Here is a 7201-nt window from a genome sequence, read left to right on the forward strand (position 1 = left end):
GACAGAGTGAGACTCCAACTAAAAAAAAAAAAAAAAAAAATCTTAAACATACACAATAAAAATAGATATATCTTATATTTTTTTTTATTTTTGCATCAGATAAATTATTTTAGTAAGAAAATAAAATATTTATACACTCTCAATACTTAAAAGTTTATGTTGACTGAATTCTCTATATAATAAAAGAAGCAAATAATAATTCTTGCCTTTTAATCAATTTCATTTCTGTGTATGTTTGTTTATTGCAATTTTCCTCAGAAGGAAAAGTAAGATATGCCTACCCTCTTGTCCATAGCTCAATATTTGATATATAAAATGTATAAAACCATGTAGCTGTCAGAATTTACAGTCCTGATAAGTATACATTTCAATTATCAAAATTGTATTAATTTTACAGTTGTACCAGGATGAGGCCAATGTCCTCTAATATGTTCACCAACTGGCCCTGAATCACAGATGTTTAGTTTTATTTTAAAACTATTTCTCCTGAGTAATTTGTTCCAATTTTTTCAGTTCTAAAGTTCTCAATTTCATAGATTTTTTGTCAATCCACTTTTAACTTCCAGTTTGTAAATAATGTATTTTCATTAAATAGCTAAATCTATCACTTCCTTGACTTTTTAATTGATGCTTTTAATAATGAAAAACACATATTCAGCCCAGCTTATTTTCTGTTGAACATGACTTCCACTGGATTCCAAAGCAATAGGTGCTACTCACAAATGTCATAAGAAATTTTATTTTTCTAGATAAAAGATGACTTTTTTAAAAAATGGTAGATTATTCACTTACTTATTGTGCTGTAGTCAAGTTTGCTCTTAGTGAGTGGACTATGTTTAGAAAATTAATAAACTAAATCCTCGATACTTGTAATCCATGTTTGACTTGTGGATCGTTGCCAATGGAATCTGTGTTCATATTTTTAAAAATCTATTCTTGCTTATTTTATTTTATTTTATTTTATTTTATCTTATTTATTTATTTTGAGTTGATGTCTCACTCTGTCACCCAGACTGGAGTGCAGTGGCTGCTCCTGGCCACCGCAGCCTCGACCTGTTGGGCTCCGGTGATCCTTCCACCTCACCTTCCAAGTAGGCTGGAACTACAGGCGTGCACTGCCACGCCTGGCTCATTTTGATTTATTGTAGAGATGAGGTCTCCCCAAGTTGCCCAGGCGGATCTCGAACCCGGGGGCTCAAGCAATCCATTCATCTCAGTCTCCCAAAGGCGCGGGATTACAGGCTGAGCCACCGAGCCCAGCATATGCTTGCTTATTTTAAATAATGACTCTCATAAGAACTTGTTTGGCATTGAAAGTTGATGCAACTCATCTCAGACCAGGGCTTTGCCTCTAAAAACATCACAAGTGTTGTCAATTGTGAGACAAAGGCAAAGCTGCAACAATGAGCAGATGTTTCAGTGGTATTGTGAGGTTATTAAAATCTGAAAAAAATAAGACATATACTCACGTTACTGCACACTTAAGGTTTATTAAGTACAATTTAGTAAATATATGCAGACTCACTTATGTTTAGGAAAACATTGCTATGTATCTACAAAAAGGAGAAATAGAAGAAAGAGAAGAGAAAGAGAGAGAGAGAGAATGTGAGATGCGAATTCTTTCCTCTACTTCGTCATTGCAGTTTTTGTTCAGGATGCTATAGTGAGAGAAACTAATATCAAGCTGATCTCAACAGGGAATGCTTAGAAAGTTTCACTCAGAAATCATAAGGCAGGATGAAAAAGAATAAATTTGATGAGATGCAATAAATGGATAACTGCCACAGAGCTTGGGGATTTTATATCATAAAATGGTACAATGATTAATATGTAATGTGTATTTTTAAAAAAATGATTGACTATTTCTGGATTTATATTATTCTCAAACTACTAATGTCTGACAGTAAGAAATGTATGTAATATTTATTTAAATAATATTTATTAAAAGCTCAGAATACAATGTGGGGAACCCAAAAAAGCCTCAGAATTCTTTTTTGTATAAAAAATTGTGTATTTATTCCTGTATGTTTAAACTCCAATCAGCTTCAAAGTCCTCTATATTTGATGTAATACACCTGTTGAGATGCTTTTCTCACTGCTCAGAACAGGTTTTGAACTAGTCTGTTTTGATTCCTTTTAATGCTTCTGTCATTTTTGCTTTACCTCTTCCGCATTGGCAAGACATTTTCCTTTGAGGGCTTATTTCATACAGGGTAACAAACAAACAAAAAGAGTTGCTCAAGATGAGATCGAACGAATAGGTAGTGTGGATCATGGAAGTCATGCCAATTTTCGGTCAAAAACTGCTGAACACTAAACACGATATGGGCAAGTTGTTCGGTGTAAATCACCCATCATGAAAAGGGCAAATGCTTGAAAGAATCTCCCCACTCTCAAAACAAAAAAATTAACTGAAGTTAAATACAACCTTTTCAACAACATTTGCTGGCACACTGATACCGATGTGTTCCTAGAGCACTTAACTGCGGGAGAAGACTTTGTTACAAGGGATCATCCACCAAAAGATAATTTTGTTTTTTGGGTCCTCCCTCATGTGCTAGGCAGACTGCTAAGTGCTAAGCATACAGAGATGAAATAACTGTCCTCATGTAACTTTCATCCTATTAGAAAAAACAAGAAAAATAAAATAGGCTAAAGAGGTAATGGCAACAGAGTTAGAAAGGACAGTGTGTGATTGAGAAATGAAGGGAAGCATAAATTTCCATAGTAGATAATGCTTGCATTGAGTCAAACTAAATGAGTGCAAATTAGTTGTGCTGTAAAAAACAAAGAAAGGAAATTTCAGGAAGAATACCAGGGGTGCCCAAATAATGTATACTTAATTTAAGAGATGTTATCTTTATATTACTTTTTAAAGTTGAATTGAATTACAGTAGCATGTGTAGTAAGACTTTCACTTAAAAGATGGAGTTAATCAAATGAATGCTAGCATCACCGTGTGACAGGCTGGACAAAGAAAATGGCAGAAGCACAGTTGCTATTGGAGGAGCACAAGCCCATTCTGAAGTACTATTTGAAATTTGAGAATGTTGATGAAGTTCGACAATAGAGGCATAAGTATGCCACAGAACTGCCAACATGCCTAACAATTACATGCTATATCACTTAGGTTTTGATTCACCTTTGATTATTTTGAGCCCCAGACATCAGAAAAGTGAATATACAGATAACTAACTGATATGATAGGCAATGCTTGATTCAATAATATCTTATTATAATGACCAGATGTTATTTTTAAAAAACAAAGAAAGGAATTCTAATTGTCTGTTAAATTAATGAATATATTGACTCGTAATTGTGAGGGCCAGTGGTGGTTCTAATTTCCAAAGTTCCTGGATGTAGAGCTCATATGTGGCTCAAAACTCCACTCTCTTTCACTCTCATGCTTGCTCTTATCTGCATTTTTCTATGTCTTTTGTCGGGAGCCACAATCACTAGTAAAAGTAAGGTAAAAAGGACCTGAAAACAGGAAAAACGCCAGCTGGGAGCAAGGCCCCAGTAAAATGCAGCCATGACGGAGGCAAAGCCCCATGGATCCTGTTGATGGACCTTCCCTAACTTTGAAGGATTGCGTGCATAGGCTTGAGAATGTTCCCTCTTTAATTGAGATAATAGATCTACAAATGGATGATGGCATTTGACAGCAAAAATTATACATAGGCATAATGGAAGTAAGATTGCAGCAAAAAAGGGTGCCCTTTAGGGTGTGTAAGGATGTTTTTCAGCAACAGCAGGAGGCCGAGAAGAACAAGTTGACCACTTCCTCATAAACAACAGACCCCAGCTGAGAGCTAGTGGAAAACAACCATTTGAGATAAAAAATAGGTTAAGATATTTTAGGATTAAATAAGTAGTTTAATGAACATAGAATTTAGAATATTAATAATAAGATAGTAAGATAAGATAAACTAGTAAGATAAGAGATGTGTAATAGTATAAGTGGTAGTTAAGAAAATATAGAGACATAAGGATAGAAATAAATAGAAATAAATATACAGTAGTAAGTAAGTTAAATAAGACTTAGGGTTAGGGTTTAGCTTTATAGGGTAAGGATATTATAGGCCTATAATAGTAAATAGTTATGAGAAAGGAGGAAAACCAGGACGTTCATAAATGTTTGACTTAAGAAAAACACCATCTGTGGTTGAAATTGTTAAAGGTCAGTCTTATTGTGAGTGCAAAAAGGATGTACGTGGGCGTTTGGTTAGCAACATAAGATACATTTGTGGGTGCAGGGCTGAGTGGAAAACCTATATAAGCTTGTGAAAAATAAATAAAAATTGGCAGTATCTTGAGCTCTCCCCAGGAAAAGGATTCCTGTTGTTTTCCTCTTTTCTTTTTTGCCACTTCCGGATTCTCCCATCTCAAGACCCGACTCTCTCCTGGAGCTGGACTCCAGCAGTCTTTACCTTATTTCTACTTACTTTTTGGAGGGGAAGGATTTCTTTACTCTGGAGGTAATTTGATCTTTGGAAATTGTGTATACTTTTCAAATATGTGACTCAATAGGAAAATATTTTTTCAGCCAGTTTGACATCTTTTTCAATACAGAGAAGAATTATAAATGGCTCAAACACTTGTTGTCCTAAGCACTACTGTCAAGAGATGATTGGATGTCAATTCTCTCTCAGCATGTCATCAAATCTGGTCAAGTATTATTACAATTATTATGTCTATAGAATCACATGATTGAGTGTGTATAGACAGATCCTGAAAAAAAAACAATTATACTTACAGACAAAAGTCAACAAAAATACCGATATTATAAGCTGTAGCTACCCAGTAAAGCCACATAAACTCATTCTCATAATATGATTTAGAAAATGCACAGATACAATTCAACTGTCTCACTCATAACCCAAATTTTATTATAAGTCCCATGCCCTTATTCTGTCCAACTAAAAATCCAAGAAATCTGAATGTTAATAAACAGTCTTCCCACTCCACTTACACACTGGCATTTTTTTTGTATTACAAATTGATAATTTATAATTGTATAAATTTGGGGGTAAAAAGTAATGATATTATATATGAATACAATGAATATAATTAATTCAAGACAGTTTCCATATCCATCACCTCAAATACGTAAACATTTTTGTGGTGAGAACATTTGTAATTTACTATCTTAACAATTTTGAAAAGTACAGCACCCTCTCATTACTTATATTCATCATGCTGTGCAATAGATCTAAAAAAATCTTCCTCCTGTCTGAGATTTTGTACCCTTTGATCATCATTTCTCCATTCCCCCTATTCCCAGTCTCTATAACCACCATTCTACTATCTGTTTCTATGAATTTGATTGTTTTAGATCCACGTATAAGGAATAATGTGGTATTTACCTTTCTGTGCCTGGCTTATTTCACTTAGCTTAATGTCTTCCAATTCCATTTCTATTGTCACAAATGACATTTCTTTTCTTTTTTTTTTTTTTTTGAGTTGAAGTCTCACTCCGTCGCACAGGCTGGAGTGCAATGGCTGCTCACAGCCACCTGAGTGTCTACCTGCTGGGCTCAAGTGATCCTTCCGTTTCAGCCTTCCGAGTAGCCAGAACTACAGACACGCTACCACACCTGGCAATTTCTTTTTGAGTTGGAGTCTCACTCTGTCGCCCAGACTGGAATGCAGTGGCCGCTCCCGGCCACCACAGCCACAACCTGCTGGGCTCCGGCTATCCTTCCGCCTCTGCCTTCCAAGTAGCTGGAACTACAGTCGTGACCTACCATGCCTGGCTAATTTTTTGATTTATTGTAGAGATGAGGTCTCACCAAGTTGCCCAGGCGGGTCTCGAACCCTCGGGCTCAGGCAATCCACTCACCTCGGCCTCCCAAAGCACGGAATTACAGGCTGAGTCACTGAGCCCGACAATTTTTTTTTTAATTGTAGAGATGAGGGCTCATCAAGTTGCCCAGGTTATTCTTGAACCAGTAAGCTCAAGCAGTCCCCTCACCTCGGCCTCCCAAAGTGCTGGGATTACAGACTTGAGCCACAGTACCAGGTCAAGATTTCATTTTTTTAAGTCTAAAGAGTCTCCATTGTGTATATATGCCACATTTTATTTATCTGCCCATCTGTTGATGAACATCTAGGTTGATTCCACAACGTGGCTATTGTAAATAATAGTGCAATAAACGCGGAAGTGCAGACATCACTTCCACAAACTGATTTCATATTTTGTGTATAAATATCCAGAGGTGGAATTGCTAGATCTTATGGTAATTCTATATTCAATTTTCTGAGAAACCTCCACACTGTTTTCCATATGCCTGTACTAATTTATATTTCTACCAAAAGCACACAAGTGTCCCCTTTTCTCCTTATCTTTGTCAACACTCATTATCTATTGTCTTTTTGATAACAGCCATTATGACAGGTGTGAGATGACATCTCATTGTGATTTTAAAATGCATTTTTTTTGTTTGTTTTGTTTCAAGTAGGAGTCCCACTCAAATGACAAGATTTCATTTTTTTTGAGTTGGGGTCTCACTGCATCGCCCAGGCTGGAGTGCGGTGACATGCTCACGACCACCCCAGCATTGACCTGCTGGGCTCAGGCTATCCTTCTACTTCAGCCTTCCAAGTATCTGGAAACACAGGCACACGCCACCATGCCCGGCTAATTTTTTGATTTATTGTAGAGATGGGGGTCTCACCAAGTTGCCCAGGCTGGTCTTGAACTTGTGCGCTCAGGCAATTCTCTTACCTCCACCTCCCAAAGGGCTGGGGTTATAGGCATGAGCCACCGTGCTCAGCCTAAAATGCATTTTTTAATGGTTAGTAATGTTGAGCATTTTTTTCATATTTCTTTTGTCCATTTGTATTTCCTCATTTAATAAATGTCTAAGTTCTCTGTCCATTTTTTTAACTGAGTTTTTTGTTCTCTTGCTATTGAGTTTTTTAACTTCTTATGTATTTTGAATTTTAACCCCTTATCAGATATATGGCTTGCAAATATTTTCTTCCAATTTGTAGGTTGTCTCTGTTTCTTTTGCTGTGCAGAAATTTTTTTAATTTGATGTAAACCCGTGTATTTTTGAATTTTTTCTATTTTATTGTCTGCACTATTAGTGTCGAATTCAAAAATTATTGCCCAGACCCTCATGTAGTTTTTCACCTATGTTTTCTTCTAGTTGATTTAGTTTCTGATATTAAGTTTTTAATCCATTTTAATTGACTT

The sequence above is a fragment of the Carlito syrichta genome, unplaced genomic scaffold (genome assembly GCF_000164805.1).
Source record: "Carlito syrichta isolate Samal-C Ts95f unplaced genomic scaffold, Tarsius_syrichta-2.0.1 Scaffold315113, whole genome shotgun sequence".
Taxonomy (NCBI): domain Eukaryota; kingdom Metazoa; phylum Chordata; class Mammalia; order Primates; family Tarsiidae; genus Carlito; species Carlito syrichta.